General features: G+C 40.8%; 1 pseudogene; it reads right to left on the bottom strand.

The window, feature by feature from the left end:
- Positions 1-4,841: 4,841 nt before the first annotated feature.
- The window catches only part of LOC149749784 (UDP-N-acetylglucosamine--peptide N-acetylglucosaminyltransferase 110 kDa subunit pseudogene), a 193,779-nt pseudogene continuing 172,430 nt past the window's right edge, over positions 4,842-26,190 (bottom strand).

The following is a 26,190-nucleotide window of genomic DNA, read 5'->3' as shown; positions in this document are numbered from 1 at the left end:
CCCCTTCTCCCCGTCTCAGCTCCTGCAGCGGAGACGAGGCTGCCCCTCTCTCCCTGCACGCTGTGGGCTGGATGTGCAACACGGCTCGGGCCACAGTCCCCCCACCCCCACCCCACCCCCACACCCCCGTCCCCGCCGACCCCGCTCGGCGCCCACCACAGCCGGCAAAGCCCACACGGGGCGCTCAGTTAAAGCTGAACCTTAGGTGAAAACCACGACTTTTTAGGGTGTCTTCAACATTGCATGCAACATACTTCTATAAAAAAAATTACTGTTTATCTGAAGTTCAGCTTTAACGAGGCGGGCATCCTGTGTTTTGTCTGGCAGCCTTCTAGGTTCTAAAGAAAATGTCCAGAGCAGATCAAATTGGAATCAGCCTAGGACTTTTAACTGGAGCTTTGGGACTGCTAGGCTGGTAGGATTCATGCTTGCAACCGCTGGGAGCCAGCTTTGCTATCATGTGGGGAGAGCTGCTTGAACTAGAAGCCAACACCACAGAGAGCAGACCTGTTTCATTTGAACAGGTGGATCCAGCTGTTCTTGAAGCTGGCCCGGTGGGTGGTAGAGGTCAGGGTGCTGATGGCCAGGAGGGATAATAATTTCCTACCCCTCAAATCTGGGAAGTGAAAACAGCAGGGCTGAATGTGCCCACGGGGCATGGCTTCTGTTCAACTGGAAGAGTGGTGAATGGCTATTGGGTGACCAAAACAGTCGGTCTACTATATTCTTACTTTGTTTGCTAATTGTTTTGCTGCATGTAAACTCTTTGTTGCATTAGCTCTTGTTCATGACATCATGTCTGGAGACAGGGTCTGATAGACTTACATGTGGAATTGGAGGCTTAAATTTCAAATCTGCCTCTGCCTGGTTGAGTGGCTTTAGAGTCCTCCTAACCTCTACAGTGTTGAGTTTCTGGGTCTGAAACCGAAGGACAGAGGTTATCGTAATCCATTTGGGCTGCTATAACAAAATACCAGAGTCTGGGTAGCTTATGAACAACAGAAGTTTATTTCTCATAGTTCTGGAGGTTGGAAGTCTAAGATCAGGGTGCGAGCAGATTCACAGTCCGGTGAGTATCCTCTTCCTGGGTCACAGTTGGCGTGTTTTCTCTGTAACCTCCCATGGCAGAAAAGTCGAGGGACCTCTGCGGGGTCTCTTTTATGAGGGCACTAATTTTGTGCATGAGGGCTCTACCCTCATGACCTTATCACCTCCCAAATGCCACACCTCCTGGTACCATCACTTTGGGGGTTAGGATTTCAACATACGGATTTTGGGGGAGGCAAATGTTAAATCTATAGCAGAGGTACTTTCCCCATAGGATGGGGGAGAGGGAAAGTATGTAAGCACCTGTCATAGGGCCTGGTGGGGAGCAGGTGCCCCATACAGATGTTATTACAAAATATTGAGTATAGTTCCCTGTGCCATAGAGGAGATCCTTCTATCTGTTCTATGCCTTCTTTGAACGACCGTAGCACTTGTTGTCTGTATCGTTTTTATGTCTGTTGTTGTTTTGTGACTGAAAATGAAAAATTTCTATTTGTCCATGTCCTGGCCCTTACATAAAAATGTGTTCATTTATCTATTTCATATTTATTGACTACATCTTAGACACCGTGTTAACTGCTGGTTCTAGATGTTAGTAAAATATAGACCTTCCTGCTCAAAGGGTCACAATATTTGTGGGAAACCAAAAAATGAACAACCTATGTCTCTAAGAGCTTTGTACTTCCCAGAGAGAACACACCTCGTAGGTACAATGAATACATGTGTCATACGTAAATGTATAACTAGTTAATGGGATTATACACCTGAGATAACTGCTTTTCGATTCTGACGAAATGATGATGATATTTCACCAGGAGCTCAATACCACTCTGAGAATGAGGGCTGAACCCCCGACTTGACTCACTGCATCGCTTTCCTATATAAAAATACACAAGTCTGTACATACGCTCTAGAAAAAGCCTTATCTGGCATGAATTTCAGATAGCAAGAAGAAAACTTCAAGAGGTTCAGAGAAGCATCCAGAAGCTCAGATGATTGTCTGGCACTAATACAACTTGCCTGACAGGAAAATAGAACCGTAAATCTCACAAAATTAAATGATCTTTTAATAATTTCAAAACCTCCTGCTATTAATTGGAAATTCTAGAAGAATAGCTTCTTTTAAAATGTACTGATAATATGCTTTACAGCTTAATATTCAGAAGCCTATGTTTTGGCTAAGTGAGCTTCAGGAAGGAAGGAAATTTGTGGTTTACCTCCACTTACTTTGGAACCGCTGGTTCCAAACATCTACTTCTATGCACAGTCATCTTATCATCTGTAAAATGGAGGCAACTCTAAGACAACAGAGTTACAGAGATGTTGCACAGCTCCATGTGTCATTGTCTTCCTTTGTTTCAGAATACCAATGACATCTAAGCTACTACTGAAAGAGTGCTATATTATTTGGGGTCATCTAGTGCAGCTCTGTCAAAGTAAAGAAAAGGGACCTAGAATGACTATAATTTTCCCAAGAGGACACAATTATTTTATGGTAAATCTGGGACACGAACCCTGATCTCTTGGATCCCATTCCATTGTTCTTTCATTGGGTTCTGAACAACCCAGAGAAATAAAGAGAAACAAAACTCCTGTGTGCTGTGTCACTGGTACAGGGCATGGCAAGATTGGAATTGGAGCACTACATATTAAGAGGTATCTGAGAAATTCTTCAAACTAATTGAGATATATACCAGGTACATAGAAAACAGTATGTTTTATGAAGATGATTCTGTGCAATGAACAGAACTGGTAACACACACTGGAAGGTGAATTCTCGTTTTCTGGCACCTTGAAAACTCCACCTCAACATACACGTTAAAATAAACATTTGAACTGGGTCATATTTAATTCTGCATGCTCTTGTAAGTCAGCAAAATATTCCATATATCATTTAAGTTGTCACTCACTTTTTAACTTGACTTTCAATTTCTAAAAGTCTTGCCAAACATAAAACAGAGGTGGGAAAATGGAATACGGGAAGCTGCAGAGATGAAATAAGCTTATTTCACTAGGCATAAAGATGAATATCCAAACAACTTCTTCATGGCTGAAAGTGTCCAAATCTACTGTCTTCATTTTGTAGTCAACGCTTCCGGAAAAATATGCTAATGGATTCCTTATTACCCAAATGCCCCATATCAGTTTCAGTAGGTATCATTATATACTATGGAAATTTTTCTCAGTGACAGTGAAAGACATCCTGGCTGAACATCCCCCTGCCCATGACACAGAGATGATGGTCTCACGCTATCTTGAAGGCATTGGAGCCCACACTATCCATTACTAATATTAATGGAGGATAAAACTTCATATTCTGTTTGCTCTATATTTGTTAAATCACTTCTTCCCTTCATTAAACTGGATGGCCCATAATTGAGTCTGTAGTGTGTCTATCATTGGAAACAGAACAAAGTTTTGTTGGTTTTATTAATGTCATACGTTTCAAGGGAGGGTCTATTAAATAACTAAGTCTAGTTTCACAGTTACAAATAAATTATGATGTAACTTTGAATAAATTAAGCTCATCATAAAGAAAGGATGCTGAGAGTTGCTACTACCCCTTCCTTGAGGGGCTCTCGTAAAGCACTAAGTAAAGTAACAGCGGTGTATATGTATGCATATATTTTCAATGATATTTGTACAGACTTAAAAAGAACTCTACAGAATGCATTATAAAAACCTTAATGCTGTGTGTCCCTAGTTCCCAGCTCTCTCATTAAAACTACTTAAATGAACACAATCTTATCTGTTAGGATAGCTATCAGAGTACTCCAAATATTACTTCTTGCAGTACCCTGTCCCAACCATTTGCCATCCTCTTCCCATTAGTCCTCAAGTCAGAAGCCCCGAAGATCTGTTCATTAATTTATGAACACATTTCTTCATCCAGCCAAGAAAATTGATTGATCCCTTACCAAATTTCAGGCACCATTCTTCAGTATGATTTATAGGCATATTCAGGAAACACAGCAGTGATTAACACAGATGAATATAGTCTCTCTTGAGCTGAGAGGGGAGAGAAAAGTAAATAAGCAAATATAAAATCGTAAGTATAGGGCTTCCCTGGTGGCACAGTGGTTGAAATTCCCCCTGCCGATGCAGGGGACACGGGTTCGTGCCCCGGTCCTGGTAGATCCCACATGCCGCGGAGCGGCTAGCCCCGTGAGCCATGGCCGCTGAGCCTGTGTGTCCGGAGCCTGTGCTCCACAATGGGAGAGGCCACAACAGTGAGAGGCCTGCGTACCGCAAAAAAAAAAAAAAAAAAAAAAAAAATCATAAGTATAAATATGTAAATAAAAATTAAATAAATGGATAGAATAGTATATCAGGTAAGTGTTGGAGAAAAACAGCAAGCAGGGAAGGGAGATGGAGATTGTTAGCTGGTAGGAGGAGGCTGCAATCTGAAACTAAGTGGTCGATGAGGGCTTTCTGGGGAAGATAAAATATAAGAGGGAACTTAAGGTTGTGAGAGGGAGCAAGGTGCATATCTGGGAAGTGAATAGTACAAGCAGAGGGAACAGTCAGATGGAAAGGCAATGAGGCAAGAGTGGGTTTGGAGTATCCAAGGAGCAGAAAGGATGTCAGTGTGTGGAAAACAGAGGGAGCAAAGTGGAGAGGAGAAGGAAACAGTCAGACAGGAAACAGAGGCCCACATTTCTAGGGCTGTGGACGCACTTTGAGGACTTTGCTTTTCCTGTGAAGGAGCCATTGAGGAGACTTAAGTGACATGATCTCACTTATGTTTTAACAAGATTTCTCTGGACGCCATGTTGATTAAAGACTGTAGGAGAGTAAGGACAAGCCCCAGAAGACCAATAGTTGATTCAAAGAAGTGATTACTCAAACATGGTCCCCCTCCTCTGCATCAGTAAGGACGCAGAGCAGAAATCGGCAAAAAATGGCCACAAATCAAATCAGGCTCTCAGCCTGGATCTGTGGGACTGTGAGCTAATAATGGTTCTCACGTTTAGAAAGGTTGCTGAAGAAAAAAGCGTAGAAGTTACAGAAACTGTATAAGGCCCACAAAGCCTAACTGCTTAATTCTTTTTTTTTTTTTAAGGGCAACTCATTCATTTATTGTTTAAAGATTGCAAGACAACTTCTGAATTTATGTAGCACAATTTAAATGTTTTACTTTTTTGATAAATCAGAGTATAATAGAGAAAACAATTAGTTTCCAGTAATATCTATATCTCTATGCAGAATTAAGTCTTCCACAGACATGTAACCTGGAAACAAAAGCCTGTTACAATAAGCAAAGCTTCAACAGAGCTGCTACTTTTCGGGCCAGGGAAAGGTTCATCCCTATAGGAGGAGGATGTGCTATGTAAAATGGCTGCAAGGTCACAGCCTTGAGGGCGCTGGAAGTCTATTATCCTATCCCACATTAAGTAGTTTGGTGAACTTCAAACGTCCGTTCATCTGCAACCAAGCTGGCAAACTTTAACTGATATTTCAAGCAGGTAAAAAATAAATTAAAAGAAATCCTTACACTGATGTTCCTTGATTCACACTGTTAAATGGTTCATTAACATGTAATTCTGGCTAAGAATTACATTTGAGACTCCTTGCTCAGATTTTGGTTAACAGTACAAATCTTTCAGAAATTCAAGTTCTTATTAATCAATAATTTGTCAGCTAGGATACATTCAGGCATCAGCTGCAACTACAGAATAGGTGCACTGCCTCAGCGCTGTGGAGAGACATAATCCAGAACGCTACTAGCAGACAAAACATCTGTTACTAGACAGCACAGGTGCAGTACAGCAAGACAAAACCATATATTCATGTGTGCCGCGGACCAGCCGGAGAAAGAGGATCTCACCGCCCAGGGTCAGAAGGGAAGGGGTAAGGAACTGAAGTAGCACCGACGAATGGGGTCAGAAGGACCAAGACAACTGACGGTTGCAAGGCAAATTTTATTATGCTACAGTTGCAGATAATATAGACTAGAAAAAGGAAGGTTGCCAGATGGTGGTTTACATTATCTACAGACTGTCTCGGCTCAAGGTTAAATTCCCTGGGAGAAAACCCATAAACCCAGAATCATCAAAAATAACCTGCATGTGCAGGGGGGAGACAGCTTTGTTTGTCTCATTTTACATTCTTTCTGATCTCTGGGCCCTGGTGATTTATCTCCCATGGAATGGAACAAGGAGGGGAACAAGTAGGGACAGTCCCTTCGAGCGGCGGCCGCATGCCTGGCATGTCCTTACCTGCTCTCAAGGCTGACTGCTTCCCACAGGTCCCCCTTTTTTATGTTTTAACTTTTGCTGCAAAATAATTCCATGAAGTTTAGTGCCGAGAGTAGTATACTGTTGCATGAGGATACGAAACAGCCATGAGAAGATTATTATCAATAATAGGCAAATTATGGCCAGGGTAATAAATCCTGACAACCTTCCGGTAATCCAAGACTGAGGGTTTAACCACTTTAAATGATCCAGTAAAGTTTGAATTACATCTTCTGGCGAAACATCAACAAGATGTGTATTTTGTATATCCTGAATTTCAGCATTTAATTTCTTAAGATCAAGACTAATATTATTATCTGACCAAACACTCAGCAGATGCATTTTTACTTTTTCCCATTCCCAAATACAGTCACTGTACTTTTAAGGAGTAACACACATCCATGTATACTTTGCATGACAAGCTACACGCATCCTCAATTTTAATGCTGCCATCTGATCTCCAATCCCCAAAATTGCCTTTTTAAATTCACCTAACTTGTTATTAATCTGTAAATCTATGTGACTTTGTAAAGATAAAGCAAGACTGGTATGTTGAGATAACGGATTAGCAAAGTGAGCATGATGAATACTCTGTGAAAGAGCAAGACCGGCAGTAGCCACGGTAGCAGACAGAGCAGCCGAGGCAAGTAAACTTACTATTAGCCACCCAAGAAAGCGTCTCCTTCTCTGCAAGGCTTTAGAGAGTTCCACCCATGCCTGTACTCCAGTATCTTCATACCAAGGTTCTCTCAGATGTACAGGCACCATAACATACATGGGTTGCTTTAGTATAAGCACAGATTGCGTTCCTGCAGAAGGGAACATACAACTGCTAAAAGTACAATTAACACAGCTAATATTATATCCTCCTTTGGAAGAATTACCAATGTTAATAGAACCACACAAACGTGTATATGGAGGAGCAACACAAGTTTTAACAGGTGTACTGGAATAAGTTAGAGCTAGTTTCCATATATCCCTGTTCTTTTGAAATGTGATAAACCTATCTATGATGGGAAAAGAAGAGATAAGAATTGACACCTTGGTATAATCTATAGTATACCATATTTGGTTATTATTCCAAGATGCATTGCAACGTTCAAAACTGGATCCAGGAAAGTTAACAGTCATAAAAGGAGGCAATTGGTTTTTTGATTTTCTGTTAAGCATAGTAACCTTATGTCCAGCTATAAGTATCCCTTGTCCTCCAAGTAAACGCTTCATACAGAAATAATTTCCTGAATCTTCACCTGTAACCTTGGCTATAGTAATAGCGGAATCCCTAAGTGGTGAGGCGTATGAGATTTGACCTCTAATATTAATAGCTTGCCCATTTTATACCAAATGATGGTATCATTAAGATCCTCTCGTCGGCTGGTAGCCGGGCATGTAAGAGTAATGTTGGTTCCTGTAAAACGAAGGATGCCTGGAGAGCCTGACAAACTAATTGATTGATCCGTTCCCTCATAAACATCTGTATGCTCATAACTAATAGCCTTTACACATCCAGTTTCCAGATGCAATGGGCTAAGACAGACAGGATAGGTACTAAACCAGTTAGTATAATTTACATATTGATTTGTTTTATATTCCCAATAAGAGGCCCATAAACAGTTATCATTGTAAAATACAGGAAACTGTGCTTCAGACCAAGATATGGGTTGTAATAGTGGAGGATCAGGTACATAGGCCCAGTAAGTTGCTGCATTAACAGAGGGAACACATGAAATGGTTGCCAACAGAACCAAAAATAAAGTTACAGGTGTAACAGGATTATTCTGTTGTTTCACTGACTCTTGAGCTCGTGAAACCAGTTGTTTAATTTGTCCCCAAGTTGGAACATCACTCCTTTGAGTCGTCCTGGCAAGTGGTCTCCTCTTCTTCTTCTTTTTCTGAATCAACACTGTCAAATTTTCCGGAGAGGTGCAGAGCTTCTTCATCTTCTGAACTAGGTGAGCTGTGGCGAGCCATCTATTTGCTTGACTAAGCGCTCAGGAAGCCAGCAAGGTCCAGGCGCTGATCTGGGATAAGATACACACGTGACCACGTCCCCAAATCAACACAGGATCAGGACCACGCCAAGTGCTGGTTAACGGATCTTTCCAGAGGACCTCCGGAGATTAAGAGGCCAATCTTGGCTCAGCCACAAACCTTCCCCCTGCAGAGCAGCCAAATTTGTCAACAGTGAGAACATTTAAAATAAACAGAGCATGATTTATAAGGTTACGTGGTGTTGTTCTAGACAATTCCCCCCTTTTTATTTTTTCAATAGTTAGCTTTAAAGATCTATTTGCACGTTCTATAATACCTTGTCCTTGAGGGTTATATGGAATGCCTGTAATATGGGTAATTTTGTAATGAATTACAAAATGTTGCAAAAGCAGCGGGCCCATTATCTGTTTGAATAATTTTGGGAAGGTTCATGAAAGCAAAACAGTGTAATAAATGAGTGATAACATGTTTAGTAGCTCCTCCGGTCTGTGCTGTAGCACAGAGGAAATCAGAGTAAGTATCGATAGTGACATGAACAAACTGTCATTTCCCAAAAGACGGGATATGAGTAACATCCATTTGCCATAAATGTCTAGGTAATAATCCACGAGGATTAACAACATAATGTGGAACAGGAAGGTGAGGTAAGCATTGTGGGCATTGCTTAACAATTTGTCGGGCGGCTTCACGAGTAAGGGAAGATTGTGTGTGTAATGTAGCCGTCGACTGACGGTGTAGAGCGTGCAACGGCTGTGCTGCTTGGGAAGCAGTCTGATCATAACTTACCGTAATATGAGGGTGTCCAGGACATGGACCATGAGTATCAACAGTATGAAGATAATGAATGCAGTACATTAGCCATTCTTGACAGCATGACGAACGGAAAGGAGGAGTACAGTAAATTGGGACATGTCCTGCTTTAGGGAAAAGAGATTGAGGAGGAGGAGTAACTTCAACTCTATTCTTGGGAGGAAAATGTACAGGATAAAGATCACGTTTACATCGAGTTAAAACATCTGCAGTCGCATTAAGTTTAGTCAATGGACCAGGCAAGTTAGAATGAGCACGGATATACAGACCTGCAACAGGACCATCGTGGGAACGAATAAGCTGTTGAAGCAAACGAAAAGAGGATGATAATTCAGGGTTATTAGTATGTCCTATGTCGCAGTCTCCAGAAGAAATCATAAGCTAATAAGATATTTACTATCAGAAAACAAATGAAAAGATATAGAAGGCAAATGTTTAAAAGCCATAATGACAGCATACAGTTCAACACGTGGAGCTGAAGTCAAGGAAGTTTCTTTAATGAGGTTTGCTCCGTCGTCAATGATTACAGTAGCCACTCCTGAAGAAGAACCGTCCGTAAAAACCAAAGGTACATGAGGAACAGGCTGTTGCCTAATTATAGAAGGAAAGATATGAGTTAAGTTTGCTGAATTGGATCAATTTATCAGCAGGGTCATGGCATTCCAAGGTACCTGAAAATCCTGCAAGAGCAAGACCCCATTCATTACTATGTTGAAAAAGGCAATTTTGTTGACTAACTGAATAAGGGATAATAATTTGAGAAGGTTCTATACTTATAGGTTGTAAGCATCTAGTTCTACCTTGCATTATTAAATTACTAATAAGTTCATAATAAGGGTTAATAACTTTAGAGGGTGTAGTTTTCATATGAATCTATTCAATAATTCCAACAGTTTGCCATAAGACGGCAGTAGGCACATGAGGAGTTGGACAAATTATGAAGAAAATTGGAAGGTGAGTATGAATCCTAGTTAATTGTGTAGAACTGATAGATCTATTGACTATCTGTAAAGCTTGAAATCCTTCTGGAGTCATAGAGCGTGAAGAAGAAGGATCTGAGTCACCTTTAAGAACATCAAAGAAAGGCTGTAATTGAGCAGTAGTAAGTTTTAAGGAAGGCCTTAGCCAATTAATATCTCCAAGTAATTTTTGAAAATCATTTAATGTTTTTAAATTATCAACTCGAATTTGCAGTTTTTGAGGCCTAATAGTAGTCTTATCAATGTATTTTCCCAAATATAAAAATGGAGATTGTCTTTGAATTTTTTTTGAGGCAATGACCAAGCCAAATGATTGCAAGGACTGTTGTAAAAACTGAAAAGCAGTCTCTAATAAAGAAATATTATCAGTGGCTAAAAGTATATCATCCATATAATGTATGAGATATAACGATGGAAACCTTTTTCTCACAGGAGTCAAGGCCTGAGCCACATATTTTTGGCATAATGTAGGACTATTTGCCATGCCCTGAGGCAATACTTCCCATTGAAATCTCCTCATGGCTTCCTTAAAATTTAAGGAAGGCAAGCTAAAAGCAAAATGTTTTCTATCTTCAGGAAACAAAGGAATAGTGAAAAAACAATCTTTTAAATCTATAACTAAAAGATGATAATTGTGTGGTATGGCTGTTGGAGAGGGTAGGCCTGGTTGAAGAGCTCCCATTATTAGCATAGTTTTATTAACAGCTCTTAGATCCTGTAATAACCTATATTTTCCAGATTTTTTCTTGATAATAAAAATAGGAGTATTCCAAGGACTACTGGAAATTTCTAAATGCCCTAATTGTTCCAGTACTAATTGTTCTGCAGCTTCTAATTTCTCCTTTGTGAGGAGCCACTGGTCCACCCATACAGGGTCATCAGTCAGCCAAGTAATTGGATCAGCAGTGAGTGGAGGAGAATCCAAGGCTCCTAAGAAAAACCCAGACCTAGTCTATCATTTTTTATTATCACATCAATAGGATAGACAGTTCCTTGTTGATTTGTTCCCAGCCCTTTTGTGGGAAGAAATCCTTGATCCAACATCATATTAGAGACTTGAAAGTTTGGACTATAAAGTAATACTCCCATTTCTTTTAATATATCTCGGCCCCAGAGGTTTAAAGGCAGCCCAGGCAAAACATAAGGCTGGAAGTATCCTGAATGGCCCTCACTATCTTGCCATAATAAAAACTGACTACTTTGCATAGGAGAAGAGCTTTGTCCTATTACGTGAAGTTCTGTAATAGTAGGACTAATGGGCCAATGTTTAGGCCAGTGTATCTGCGTCATAACAGAGACATCAGCTCCAGTGTCTAACAAACCTGAAAAAACCTTTCCATTAATGGTTCATTTCATTTCTGGACGTTCTTTCCCTATCTTCTGAATCCAGTAGGCAGCATTAGACGATCCAAAAGCCTTTGTTTCTCTCTTTTGATGTTGTCAAATTTGTCCATGAGGTACAAAGGGCAAAAGTAGCAATTGTGCAATTTTATCACCAGGAGAAATAGTTATTATATTTTTAATAGTTTGTGCCATGACTTTTATTTCTCCTTCGTAGTCAGAATCTGTGACTCCTGGCATAATAGTTAAACCTTTCATGGTGACACTACTTCTTCCCAATAACAGTCCCATCAAACCCTTGGGTAAAGGTCCACAGATGCCCGTAGAGAGGGCCTGAGGACCCATTTCAGGAGTTAATACATATCGGGCGGAGGTACTGAGCTCCAGTCCTGCGCTTCCTGGTGTTGCTCTGGAGAGCGAGGATATTGTATGTTTTTGTTTTTGGTTAATGTCTGATTGATAATTTGAGGAGGATACACAGACATTGCCCTTATTATTTGTTGGGGCCGGGGAAGGCCCCGGGAGGAGTTCCCCGACAGTGGTGGCCCATCCTTGTGGGCCACTGAGCAACCATCTTGTGCCCAATGTTTTCCCCTGTTGCATTTAGGGCATAAACCAGGGATTTTCTGACCATCTGGAGGTTTTTGAGTAGGGAAGGAAGGACTAGGGTTAGAATTAAAAGATCTACATTCTCTAGCAAAATGACCTGCCTTTCCGCATTTAAAACAAGTCTTTGTTTTCTTTTGACTGTTTTTAAACCCCACTTTAGTTAATGCTGCAGCCACAGCAGCACCCTGTATGTAAGTAGGCCCAATGTCTGCACAAAGGCGAATATAATCCTCCAATGTTCCCCGTTTTCTCCAAGGTCGAATCGCAGCCTGACATGCATTATTAGCATTCTCAAAAGCAAGCTGCTTAACTACAATTGTACCAGTGAGTCCGTCCACAATGAGTCTCCCCACCGCCTGTGACAATCTATCTACAAAATCAGCATATGGTTCATCAGGTCCCTGTCTAATTGTTGAAAGATCCTCAGTTTTGTGTGTAGAAGGTCATTTCCTCCAGGCTTGTAATGCCAAATGATTTATTTGAGGATAAGCAACAAAGGGATAAGTTAATTGATCTTGTAAAGAAAGATATTGTCCTTCCCCAATCAGCATATGATAATCAACTGGAATATTATGGGCAGCATTCTTTTCTGCTTGTTCAGCAGCCCGTTCATAAAAATCAAACTTCCATATTAAATAATCTCCACCATTTAAACAAGCTCGTGCAATAGACTTCCAATCGGCGGGGGGGAAGAGCTTCTCCTGTCAACCATAGCAGTAGGAAAAGGAGCAGTGGGCCCATATTGAGCACAGGCAGATTTTCAATCTTTCAAAACTTTAAAAGGGAGAGACTGATGCTCCTTAGTAGCTTGTTGAGGATTATTAGAATCAGGTCTTTCTATGACGGGACAACGGAAAATAGGATCTTCTCCTCGTTTTATTGCTCCTCGTACAGCGCGCTGCAAGGGACTGAGCATTTTTACAGATGTAGATTTTTGAGGAAGACAGTCCTTATTAACCTGCAGCTTTTTCACTGACTTATCTATCATAGCCATTAGAAAATCATCCTCAGGATATTTCTCTCTTTTATGTTTAAAAGCCTCATCTGTTAAGTCCAAATGTTCCTTTTCATCTAAAATATTTAAATTAATTAGCTCTTTCGGTTTAGGAAGTGGCGACACAGTAGCTGATAATACAGTCTCTCCTTCTGTCAGAGGCTTATGTCTTTCTGACTTTACATTCAAATCAACACTATCATGAGAAGAATCTAAACATATTTTTATCAGAGTCCACAAACTATATGTAACAACAGGAGTATGAGTAGGCCCTCGAGACTCATAATAATTTTTTAAATCTTCTCCAACTTTCTGCCAGATTTCTATGTCAACAGAGCTGCCATCAGGAAACCAGGGAGATACACCATGGATATGCTGTAAAAATTCAGTCAACTGTGAGGTAGAAACTTTATTACCCCGAGCTTTAAGCATCGAAAGTAAAACCTGAGCAAATAATTCACACTCCTTTGAGCCCTTCTGCCCCATCTTATTTTACTTCTGACTATTGCCTTATGCCTCTATTAGTTTCACTTTTACTGGTGGCCACACATATTTTGCATAAGGGTTCTCTTACCTGCACTTTCTTTTTCTTTTAATTGCCTTCACGCTTCAGGTCCCTGTTCGAGTGCCACTTGCCGCGGACCAGCCGGAGAAAGAGGATCTCACCGCCCAGGGTCAGAAGGGAAGGGGTAAGGAACTGAAGTAGCACCGACGGATGGGGTCAGAAGGACCAAGACAACTGATGGTTGCAAGGCAAATTTTATTATGCTACAGTTGCAGATTATATAGACTAGAAATCGGAAGGTGGCCAGATGGTGGTTTACATTATCTACAGACTGTCTCGGCTCAAGGTTAAATTCCCTGGGAGAAAACCCATAAAACCAGAAGCATCAAAAATAACCTGCATGTGCAGGGGGGAGACAGCTTTGTTTGTCTCATTTTACATTCTTTCTGATCTCTGGGCCCTGGTGATTTATCTCCCATGGAATGGAACAAGGAGGGGAACAAGTAGGGACAGTCCCTTCGAGCAGCGGCCGCATGCCTGGCATGTCCTTACCTGCTCTCAAGGCTGACTGCTTCCCAAACATATGTTGCCTTGTTTAAGCCTCAAGCCCTCGATCCTTTGTTGAAATACAATAATTTCATTCCTATGGTTTTCAGTACCAAAAACTCAGCCTCCAGGAGGGCTAAAGTCTAATTTGTACTCCAAACCAAGTAGCAGTGCAGTTCGCTACTACTGAGGCTGAATCCATAAAGACTTCAAGACCACGTCCAGAAGACAAGTTATTATATATAATACCCTAGAAGGTCTGAAACATAATTATCATATACATAGCTGGTCCTTCAGAGCTTTTTACCTATAACATGTTTTTTGATGAAAGTTATTTAATGTACTGGAGATAACTGTGACTTACTGATCAAATATTTGAATACTTATACTTACCTGGGATTTCATTTCTGCTGAAAGAAAAAGGAAGGACAGGACCCACTAAAAAAAAAAACAAACTTTAGCAATGAAAGTAAAAATCTTAACACACACTATCACTTTTGGAAGCAGCATAGAGGGGCAGTCAACGGTAAAACACTGGTGAAATAGGTCAAAACTCTAGGCCAAAAATCCATTATTATTATCATCAGTGACAGTACCACAACTGTGCCCTTCAGAATTAATAATCGCTCCTAAGAAACTTCATTTGGCATCAGAAGATGTGTTTAAGAGAAACACTCTGGGAGGTTTTGAATCAGACTTGGTTTTTTCTTCGCCAAGTTACAGGAGAATTTTTAAAGTGGGGGGAAGGGAAGAAGGAAACGGACCAGGAAAAGAATTTAAGCCATCATCTATAAACCAACAAAGCACTGATAGTTCCAAACATTATGTCACAAACTAAAATGACTGATGTAGGCTCAAGTGGTTTATAAAACCTATAAAAAGACTACAGCAGCAAAGTCCCCATTTATCTGTAGAGTTCAGAAACTAAAACAAGGAATATTTTAGCTTAAAACCTTATCTCAAGAGAATCATATACACTTCACATGAATAAAAATACCTGAAACCAAACATTTTTAAAAGCTCCAATACCCAAAATATAAAGAAAAATATTAATCCAGAAGACTCAATCAATCCATGATAATCACAAAACGGCTGGGCAATCTCTATCTCCCTTCCACACTAACCATCCATCCCATGGAAGACCAAGGGAGATCAGACCTTCCAGACTTACCTTCCAGACCTTCCAGACACCTGGCTGCTGCAAAATTCTATGGAGACTCCTTGTGGAACAGCAGTTTCCCATCTCTTGTGTCTCTCCCTATCACGATCATGATCATGCAGGAAGCAAGTCTGGCTGTGCTATTTCTTATCATTGTCTGTCACCCATCTGCAACATGGTATTGTACGGATAAGGAAAAAGTAGTTCCCTTTCCCCCAGAAGGTTGAGGCTCAGGTACAGGGTAATTCTCCTGTGCACACAGTCATTATTTAGGCCGACTCAGTGACTTCAACAGGCTTAATCATGTGATCAGGTTTGTTGCCAGCTGCGTAATGCTCCCACATCTGTAGATAGAGCCGCTCTAGGTCCATTGTGTATCGTTTGGTGTTGAACAGAGGGCTAGATGTTCTCTGCTTCCAGACTTTGCCACGAATTTTCTTCAGGTATTCTAGATCAGTTCCCAGTTTCACAGCTATGTCTTCATATTCTTGACTATTTTTAGCAATAAGCTCAAGACAGCCTAAACAAGTGAGCTGGGAAGCTGCAACTCGGGAAGCAAGAGTCTCTCCTGGCATAGTCACCATGGGTGTCCCTGACCAAAGGACATCCATCCCTGTGGTGTGTCCATTACAGAGTGGAGTGTCCAAGCAGACATCAGCCAGCTGGCCTCGCCGAACATGTTCCTCTTTAGGAGCAACAGGTGAAAAAATGATACGGTTCTGGGGAAGGCCCATATTTTGTGCGTACTGTTGAATATTAGGTTCTCCTACTGCTGGAAAACGCAACAGCCACAGTACACTATTGGGAACACGCTTCAGAATATTTGCCCACATCTGCAAAGTAGATGGGTCAATTTTATATAACTGATTGAAGTTACAGTACACAATGGCATCTTCCGGTAACCCGTACTGAGAACGTGTGGTTACAATAATGGTACGGGGAACCTCCTCTCCAGTGGCAGCCTTAATGTTGATCTGGGTAGTTGCCAGTCCATTGCTAAGACTGAATCCATTAATTGTTATCTGAATTTGTCCTCTGTTAATCATTTCAATAACTGCCTCTGCAATAGTATTCATAGGAATGACAGGCATATTAAGAGCTGTATTACTGCTGTCTGCGGTGTCTCCTCCATCAGGACATTTCATCTTGACAATTTGCACATCTGGGAGACTATCAAGAAATGCTTTGAGGTCGATGCCATTCAGCACAATCCGATTGTCATAAATGTGCCCATTGGACTTAAAATCGATGACTGCTTTCTTCTTCAGGTGGGGGAACATATTGGCATGATCACCAATAAAGAAAGTATGGGGCATATAAGCCAGTTTCTCAGAATACTGCTCAGCAACTTCAGCAGGTGAAGTTTCCTGATCAGTGATGATATAATCCATGAAAAGCACGCCACTGGTCCCAGGGTAGCCCAGCCACATTGCCTGAATAGGAGCTGGCCTGAGAGCAAAGAGTTCATTTCGAGCACCCCTGGTATAACCATTCATATTTACAAGGATGTGTATACCATCTTGATGGATGCGATCAGCTGCTTTCCCATTGCATGGAATCTGAGAAAGATCAATGAAATGATGGGCTTCTGCCATCACCTTCGCTCGGAAGTTTGTGCCATCATCTGGGCTCAGGGCATAACAGAAGACCTCAAATTTATCAGGATTGTGCGTGCCTGGAATAGACTGCATAAGGTGAGAAGTAGGATGATTCCCAAAGTCAGAACTCACGTATCCTACACGCAGTCGACCATCACTGAGCTTCAAGTCTTTTGGATGTTCGTACGGTGGTTTATGAAGGACACTGATCTCATCCAAGCAGAGGTTCCCATGGCTCTCAGCAATAGCCTTCCTGAAGCCATGAGAAAGAGGATACAGCATACTATGATGAGGCTGCACAGAAGGCAACCTATTCTTCTCCAGCTGGTCAGCCACAATGCTGACCAACTTCTTCATTCGCTCATCATAGTCTGTCCAATCACAGACAATCTGCAGGCAATGAGCCAAATCACAATAAGCGTCAGGAAAGTCAGGTTCAAGCTTCAGAGCAGTGCGATAAGAAGCAATTGCTTCTGGAATATTCCCTGAATCCTTGTGAATGGAAGCCAGATTGCTGTGGGCATCCGCAAGTGCAGGGTTAATCTGAATGGCACGAGTATAACACTGCAAGGCTCCCTGAACATCCTGCATCTCCTTTAGAGTGTTTCCCATGTTACAGTAGGCGTCAGCAAAGGTAGGACTGATTCGAACAGCCTCCTTATAATGCATCAGAGCTTCCTGCAGTTTTCCCTGCTGCTCCAATACACTTGCTAAATTTGAATGGGCAACAGCAAACTCTGGGAAGACTTCTAATGCTTTACGATACAAGCGAACTGCCTCTTCAATGTTTCCCTGGTCTCCTTTGATATTGGCCAGGTTATTCAGAGAGTCTGCATGGGTGGGGCACAGCCGCAGAGCTGTATTATAACAATCTTCTGCTTCGGCAACACGGCCCTTCTCTTCCAGAGCGTTGGCTAGGTTGCAGTAAGCATCAGGGAAATGTGGTTGCAATTCAATAGCTCGCCTGTAGGTGTCTATTGCCAGATCCATCAGGCCTTGCTCATAGTATACACAAGCCAGGTTGGCACGTACCACTGCATGATTTGGGCTCAAGCTTAGGGCACAAAGGTAAGCTGCCACAGCTCTGTCAAAAATCCGTGCCTCTTTCAAGACATTTCCTAAATTGATATAAGCATCCAGAAAATTGGGGTCAAGGGTGACAGCCTTTTCAAAGTGATGAATTGCAAGCCAAATCTCCCCTTGTGCATTGAAAACACAGCCAAGATTACTCCAAGCTACTGCAAAGTTCGGTTGCGTCTCCACTGCTTTCAAATAACATGCCTTGGCTCCTTCCAAGCGACCCAGGGCTTTGAGCAGGTTCCCCAGGTCACTGCGAACACAGTACAAATCAGGATTGCACTGAAGAGCAGAGACGTAAGCTTGTACTGCCCCTTGCATGTCGCCTGCTGCTACCAAAGCGGCTGCCAGGTTAACATAACCGTCGATGAAATCTGGCTTGAGATGCAATGCATGCCGGTAATGCTCCATTGCTTCCTGCAACTGCCCTCTTTCCTTGTACACATTCCCCAAATTCGAATAGGCTTCTGCCAGAAGAGGGTTCTGTTTAATTGCCAGAGTACTAAAGTGGGCAGATCTGTCCAGCCTTCGACACTGGAAGTGTAGAGATGAAAGTAATAAAAGTACTCCAGTATTGTCAGGCTCTTGTCTCCACAGCTGCATGCAGCGTCTCTCAGCTGCCTCAAAATCTCCTGCCTGATATTCTCGATGTGCCAACTCAGCTAACCCTTGGAAGGAAAGCATACGTTTCGTTGGTTCTGTGCTGTCGGCCACGTTGCCCACAGAAGACGCCATCTGGAGCTTCTGGAGAGAGTGAGAAAAGGGGGTAATTGAGTCCCGCTGCCGCCACTACTGGCAAGAATGTTTCCAGAGGTAGCAAATACGAGGGCAGCAGCCGTACCACTGCTTTGGCAGGCTTAAGCGGCGGCAACAGTTACAGGCACCGAACCTTAGGAACTCTGGTTGGCCATCTACCTCTCACGCTCTTGAAATCTTAATTCTTAACCCTGCCCTCTTCCACCATTTTTCTCCTAATCAGGGAATAAAAATTACCTATACACTTGCCTTAGAAGAAATCAAAAGTCAGTAGTCCAAACACTTTTTAAATTTTTGTTTTCTGTCCAGTTGGAAAGGAAATACATGATTGACTTTACTTCATCATTCACGTAGTCAATGTGGAAAACATTAGGGCCGTGTATTTCAATACAGTAAGATCAGAAAATTTTAAATTGGCCTTCCCAAACCACTAATAAGTAACCAACGTTGTATATAATGCTCAAATCTTAGAGACTGAGTTTGATATTTTAAAAGTTCTGAAAGGATTAGCTAATTTCTCCTCATCATATTTCTCATGCCTCAAACCCGAGTATTACTTTTTTAAAAATAAATCTATTTATCTTTATTTATTTTTATTTTGGCTGCGTTGGGTCTTCAATGCTGCGTGCAGACTTTCTCTAGTTGCGGCGAGCGGGGGCTACTCTTTGTTGCGGTGCCCGGGCTTCTCATCACAGCAGCTTCTATTGTTGTTCCACAACTCTATGGGTTCCTTTTTAGTTCCTATGAAGAACCCTAGGAATTAGTTCATGGAATTATAAGTTTTTGCAAAATTGTCAAAAGTGAGATATTTTAACTTCCATCAGGTAAGACCAGCGTCTCTTTCTTTGCCAATTTTCCTTCTATCATATTCCGCTATGTTGGATCATATTGGAATGGCCACAGGCTTTTTTGAAATCTGGCTAAGGAGATTTTCTTTTTTCTGTGGTACGCGGGCCTCTCACTGTTGTGGCCTCTCCCGTTGTGGAGCACAGGCTCTGGACGCACAGGCTCAGCGGCCATGGCTCACGGGCCTAGCCGCTCCGCGGCATGTGGGATCTTCCCGGACCGGGACACGAACCCGTGTCCCCTGCGTCGGCAGGTGGACTCTCAACCGCTGTGCCACCAGGGAACCCCTAAGGAGATGTTTTAAGTGAGGCTATTATGTGATTTTCAGACACCGCCGTATGTAATTGACTATATACTATCCCATTACAGGAATAACTTCCAGTACTCATACTGACTACTCTACTGACTTAACCTAGCACAAGACACAGAAGCATAAGGACAAAAACCACCTTACAATATAGCCATGTCTTGCACTTCACAGCTCTCAAAGCATGTGCGTTTGAAGAAGAAAAAAACAACTGAAAAGTACAAAACCAGAAGCTATTCTGTGGAAAATTATTTCAATCATCAGGCATGTGAAAGATAAGTCAAAGATTCAGCTCTCATCAATGCTTAGTCAAAACGGAAATTTTCTTCTGTCAGGAATATACTCCAGGGGCTTCCCCGATGGCGCAGTGGTTAAGAAGCCACCTGCCAATGCAGGGGACAAGGGTTCGAGCCCTGGTCCGGGAAGATCCCACATGCCACGGAGCAACTAAGCCGGTGTGCCACAACTACGGAACCTGCGCTCTAGAGCCCGTGAGCCACGACTATTGAGCCTGCGAGCCACAACTACTGAAGCCTCCGTGCCTAGCACCCGTGCTCTGCAACAAGAGAAGCCACCGCAGTGAGAAGCCTGTGCACCGCAACGAAGAGTGGCCCCCAGTCCCTGCAAGTAGAGAAAGCCTGCGCACAGCAACGAAGACCCAACACAGCCAAAAATAAATAAATAAATGAATATACTCCATCAACAATGTGTGTAATGGAATGGTGTATTTTATCAGAATCCCTGTAATGCACAGACCTATAGCAGTACTGAAATCAGTAATGCATTTATAATAGTAAATACTTATGAGGAAGTAATCCATAGAGGTTTTCTCAAAGTTAACAATGAAAATTAATGTGACATTATCAATAATAAATTGTGAAGCTGAAATAAACTTTTCTAAACTATTCATAACTAGAAGCAAATTCTAATCAACCATGTTACAAGAAACCTATGTCTAAAAACTGCAAAGTTTATTTCTTAAAATTTTATTTCGAAAATACATAAACTGTCGTATGAGGAGGCAGTTAAAGAATATATAGCTAAAAGAGTGGGGGAAAAGTTTTATAGAGACACATCTGGCAGTAGTTAATTTTTAAATGTCATTTTTCTAGATTTTGTGACACCTATAGTATTGATATTTGAAAGCATTTAAAAAATTGTAATTTGAAGATTTGCTACTTCCAGGTAGAATAAAATATTTTGAAGCAAAACAACGTTTCCACTGAGAAAAACAAAAAAAGCCAAATGAAATAGCCAGCATTCAATCAAAAAGTTCTAGACAAACCAAGAGATAGAATCATATGGCTAAAATTCTAAGAAAAGAACAGATAATACAAAAATATTTATATAAGATATTGTGTATCTTTATCAGGAAAAGTCTTTATCAAGAAAAGACTTCAAAATCATCAGAATTAATATTATATTTTATTTATTTGTATGTTATATTTACATATAGATATTTATATATTTATATAAAGAACTTAAAGATAAAGCCCTAGTTAAGGCAGTGACAATAGCAGTAGCAGTGGGAGTGAAAAGAAATGGTTATATTCAAGCATATTTTGTCAGGAAAAGTCCAAGATCAAATGTCTGACTGCATACATGGGATGGATAGACGGAGTGGGAAAAATCAAAGTTAACTATAGAGGTTCTAGTGAAGATGGGGTTGCCGTCACCCAACCCAAGGGGCTGCGATCATCCCCAAGGTCTAGGAGACTCAAAGGGAAGGTCATGGTCAGAGGCAAAGTTAATTGGTGGGAAAATAAGACTCCCAGTCTCTCCATCTCCTTATACCAGTTTTTTTTTTAAACATCTTCATTGGAGTATAATTGCTTTACAATGGTGTGTTAGTTTCTGCTTTATAACAAAGTAAATCAGTTATACATATGTCCCCATATCTCCTCCCTCTTGCATCTCCCTCCCTCCCACCCTCCCTATCCCACCCCTCTAGGTGGTCACAAAGCACCGAGCGCATCTCCCTGTGCTATGCGGCTGCTTCCCACTAGCTATCTCTTCCTTATACCAGTTTTGTTTTTCTGCTCATATACGTAGCAGCATTTCATTCAAGGGGAAAGTCATTGATCTGACTGGTCAAATTAAACAACATAGTTCAAGGCACATTTACAGTGGTTAGTTCCTCCACAATTTAGAAAGTCACATTCACAATTTCCCTCTTCCTATGCCGCGGAACACATTGGCCATTCCTCCAAAGTTTCCACTCCACAGAGTGGACCAGAGATGACGTTAGCCCAGAACTGAGAGCTTGGCATGAGATGGTGTCAGCCCCACGTAGAGCTCTGGCATAAGTTATAACCCAACCCAGGTCTACAGAGAGCTCTGCATGGAATCCTGGGAGTAAACTCAGCCATAATAATGTGATTCTGTTTTTCATTTGCTTTTCTTCCTTGCTTCACTTTCCCTGGCCACTCTGACAAACAAACTTTCAGGCATTCCTGGGCCACTCACTAACTTTATTCCATTTAATGTCATCCAGATTCCCAAGAAAATTACTAACTATAAGGAGGGAAATTTGGAACATGGTGAGTTTTAGATGCCTGAAATATACAGGTCATTGAATCCAGTTAAGTAGCAAATTATCTGGATCTCAAACATGCCAGTAGAATAGCAGACTAAGCTCAATTTAATGTACTCTTACTGGAGACACATGTAAATTCTGGGTCAATTTTGAACAAGTTAAAAGCACCTAGCTGAGATTAAAAGAAAGAAAGGAACACCTGCATGTTTCAGAAAGTAACAGAGAAATTAAATCCAGAGAAAGAAGAGCGGACTGATGTCTGTGGGTTCCGTTCCTTAGTATAGGCCTTATGTAAATAGGGGCTGGAGCTAGAAATCTAACATTACCTTGAGGCCAGGAATTTAGACTCAGGATGGAACAATATTGAGAAGTTGGTACAGATATCCTACAGAAATTTCATGAGGAACTGCTTAGTCCATTAAGAGGGCCAAGGGCGGTGGTGAGGAAGATTGATATCTCTTGAAAACCTTCAGCTACAGAAAACATCAACACCTCTGAAAAGTAGGCCTGTCCTTCCCAGCGTTGTGATGGCCAGGTTGTCACTAACCTGTAAGGCCCTGTATGAATCAGAAACTGCAAGGAGAGTAATTCAAAGAAAAACAGATGCAGGATGGGTGTGGCAATAAATCCTAGGACCCTATCAGAAACAAAATTAAAACCACTCTAAAGGGAAATTTTAACAAACCAGAGCAGAGAGTATCCTAACCAGAACAGAATAGTAATTCTGAGGAAGTTACTTTAGTTATTTAAGTAATATTCAATGCATTTCCATGGCCAGGCCCTTTTGAAGAATTCTAAAACATATACGAACAATTCGTTTACATCTTATATATCCGACCATCCAGAGCAAAATTCACTTAAGTACTGTACTGGTGGAAATTGGGCAGCACTATGGAGACAATAAAAAGGTGTTTACCATCAAAAAACATCAAGGTAAGAAAGAGAATGTCTAATTTTTAATTATCCTGTGGTTTATTGAAATCTTTTGGAAACCCAAAATAGAGAAAACCTAGGAGGCAATGAAGACTTAAATCTTTAGAGATTTATCAACTCATCTATAAAAGCTTTATTAATCTCTTCTTTTAATATCATTCCTGAGAGGTATAAATGTGTCCAGTGATAGGGTTGAAGAAGCCTGAGAGAATTTCAATTGTTTACTATTCTTGGTCAGCTATTAAGACCTTTCAGGAGCATCTTGATTTTCATGGCATCATCCAACAAAAAGCAGGATATCTTACAGAAAGTCCTGGTCCACTTTTTGGCTTGCTTTTGTGTTTATGTTTTTGGTTTTCTCACATTGGGCGGTACATTAGGCTACCTATTGCACACTCCCTCATTCATGCATGCATTCATTCAAACAATATTTACTGAGTTGAGATATTTAATTAACACCCAATAAATGATGTTTAGATGAATGAATGCGCTTTTTATCAAAGTAAGTGTAAGTACTGAGAAAAATTACAGAATGTACGATCCCAGCCCCACAAAAGCGTATAATTGTGTTGAGGATATAACACATGCTGGTGAAATAACTAATATATCATATTGGACAGCTTCTAAGTTCAAAAATGAGTTTTTATAAATAATCAGAGCCTAAGGAGGACAAAGAAGGGACAGTTCATTATGGGTTGAATCTATCAATAAATGTACATTTCAGATGAGATTTGAGATTGGCCTTAAAGAAAGAAGAGGACTTAGATATATGAACAGAGAACAAAAAAGGCATGGTGATAGCATGTGCATAGATAGTGTGGCCAATATTTACGTTCTTCATTAAAGACAGTCAGAGATAACCCAAATGTAACTGTTTCCATGGGTCCATTCTCAGTATCCAAACAAAACGGCAAATCCTATCTTAGTAAAACTAATGAAAAACACAGTCTTTAACAAAGACATTGTGAAGGAAAGGGGGAGAGAAAGGCTTGCATCCCACACCACACAACAAAACTTATTTAATTATTTGTTTCATTTTCTCCCTCTGAAAATTTCCTCTCCCTCTCTCTGTACGTCTCTCTTCTCCCACATCTGGCCACACTCTACCAGCCACCTTTCCAGATCTTTCCACAACTCTCCATCCTAGTTTCATTATGCCACAAGTTGAACATCTCACAGGTCTCCAGGATGCATCCTCATCACTTATTCCACAAAGACAAACAAAGGACACTTCTCAGGATCACGTTTCTTGGAAGGAAGAGGTCACGAGGAGTGATTATAAATAATATAAGGTGGAGAGCAGTGACTTAAAATACCATTTTTTCCTCTTAGAATGTGAATGCAGGGAACTTTGGGAAACTAGAACATCTAGAAAGGATTCATTGATAATTATTTATTTTCAATGAATAAAATAAAATGTAATAATACGGCTAAACTCTGACAGTTTAACCTTTTCAAAAGTTGCTTTCACACACCTTCACTATTGGGATGTTTGATAAACACATCTTTCTTCTTTCTTTGCAGATACTGGCACCAAACTTTCAAACAATAAGAACCTTCCCGTAAGTCCCTTGCCAGGCAAGATTAAGGTATAACAATCCAAACAGATTTTTGAAGAAGATAACTGGTTGAAAGCACAGGAAAAGAGCTGGGTTTCTCTTTTTTCAACAGTCACATAATGAGTAATGTGGCAATTGGTTTACAAAGTCTCTCTCCATGAGGGGCTAAGGTTAAGATTAGAACTTCTGAGGCCAGAAGAGCAAAATAACTACAACAACCCACATATTTTCAAGAGCCGCCCTTTGGATGTGAGGGATTGATTTTTCCCACGCTTTTTTCAGCAACCCAACTGGTGTCTTTAGTAAATGACATAAGAGAATACAGTGTGGCCAAGAAGGCTTAGATTGCCTTAGCCCCAAGTCAGATATTCTCAAGTGACTGTCCACTCAAATGAAAAAGAGAGATTTACAAGAGGAAACTGGATACAACTGAGTGTACTTTTATTTCAACCCTTTACCTGAATGTTTTGTTTTGTTTTCAGTTCTCCACTGAAGTTGCCTACATTAATATATTTTTAAGAGCATTTCCTTAAGTTGAAGTATTCATTCAGTATATTCATTTACTATAATTGAGAAAAGCCAAATGACTTAGGCAAATTCATTTCTATATTGCCACAGCAGTGTATTGTGAACTAAATGACACCTGGCAGTTCTTTCCTCAGATACTAACTCAATTAGAAGGCAGAACAAGGATACCTACCCATTCAGGGAAGGAAAGGTCACTTAGCCTCTGTAGCTGTCTTAGGTCTCTTATCATCACAGTAACAAACTGAAGACTAAAAACCATACGATCACCTCAACAGATGCAGAAAAAGCTTTTGAAAAAATTCAATATCCATTCATGGTAAAAACTCTCCAGAAAGTGGGCATAGAGGGAACATACCTCAACATAATAAAGGCCATATATGACAAGCCCATAGCTAACATACTCAATGGTGAAAAGCTGAAAGCATTTCCCCTAAGATCAGGAACAAGACAAGGATGCCCACTCTCACCACTTTTATTGAACAGAGTTTTGGAAGTCCTAGCCACAGCAATCAGACAAGAACAAATAAATAAAAGGACTCCAAAATGGAAAGGAAAAAGTAAAACTGTCACTGTTTGCAGATGGCATGATACATAGAAAATCTGAAAGACACCATCAAAAACCTATTCGAGCTCAAACATGAACTTGGTAAATTTGCAGGATACAATAGATTTCTGTATATAAATTTTGTATTTCTATACACTCACAGTGAACTATCAGAAAGAGAAATTAAGGAAACAATCCCATTTACAATCGCACAAAAATGAATAAAATACATAAGAATAAACCTGCCTAAGGAGGTAAAAGACCTGTACCCAGGAAACTATATGAC

Source organism: Delphinapterus leucas, chromosome 3 (genome assembly GCF_059928025.1).
Source record: "Delphinapterus leucas isolate spDelLeu-1000000601 "Yukka" chromosome 3, BTC_Dleu_Yukka2, whole genome shotgun sequence".
NCBI classification, from domain to species: domain Eukaryota; kingdom Metazoa; phylum Chordata; class Mammalia; order Artiodactyla; family Monodontidae; genus Delphinapterus; species Delphinapterus leucas.
This window is presented reverse-complemented; position numbering and strand designations above follow the sequence as displayed.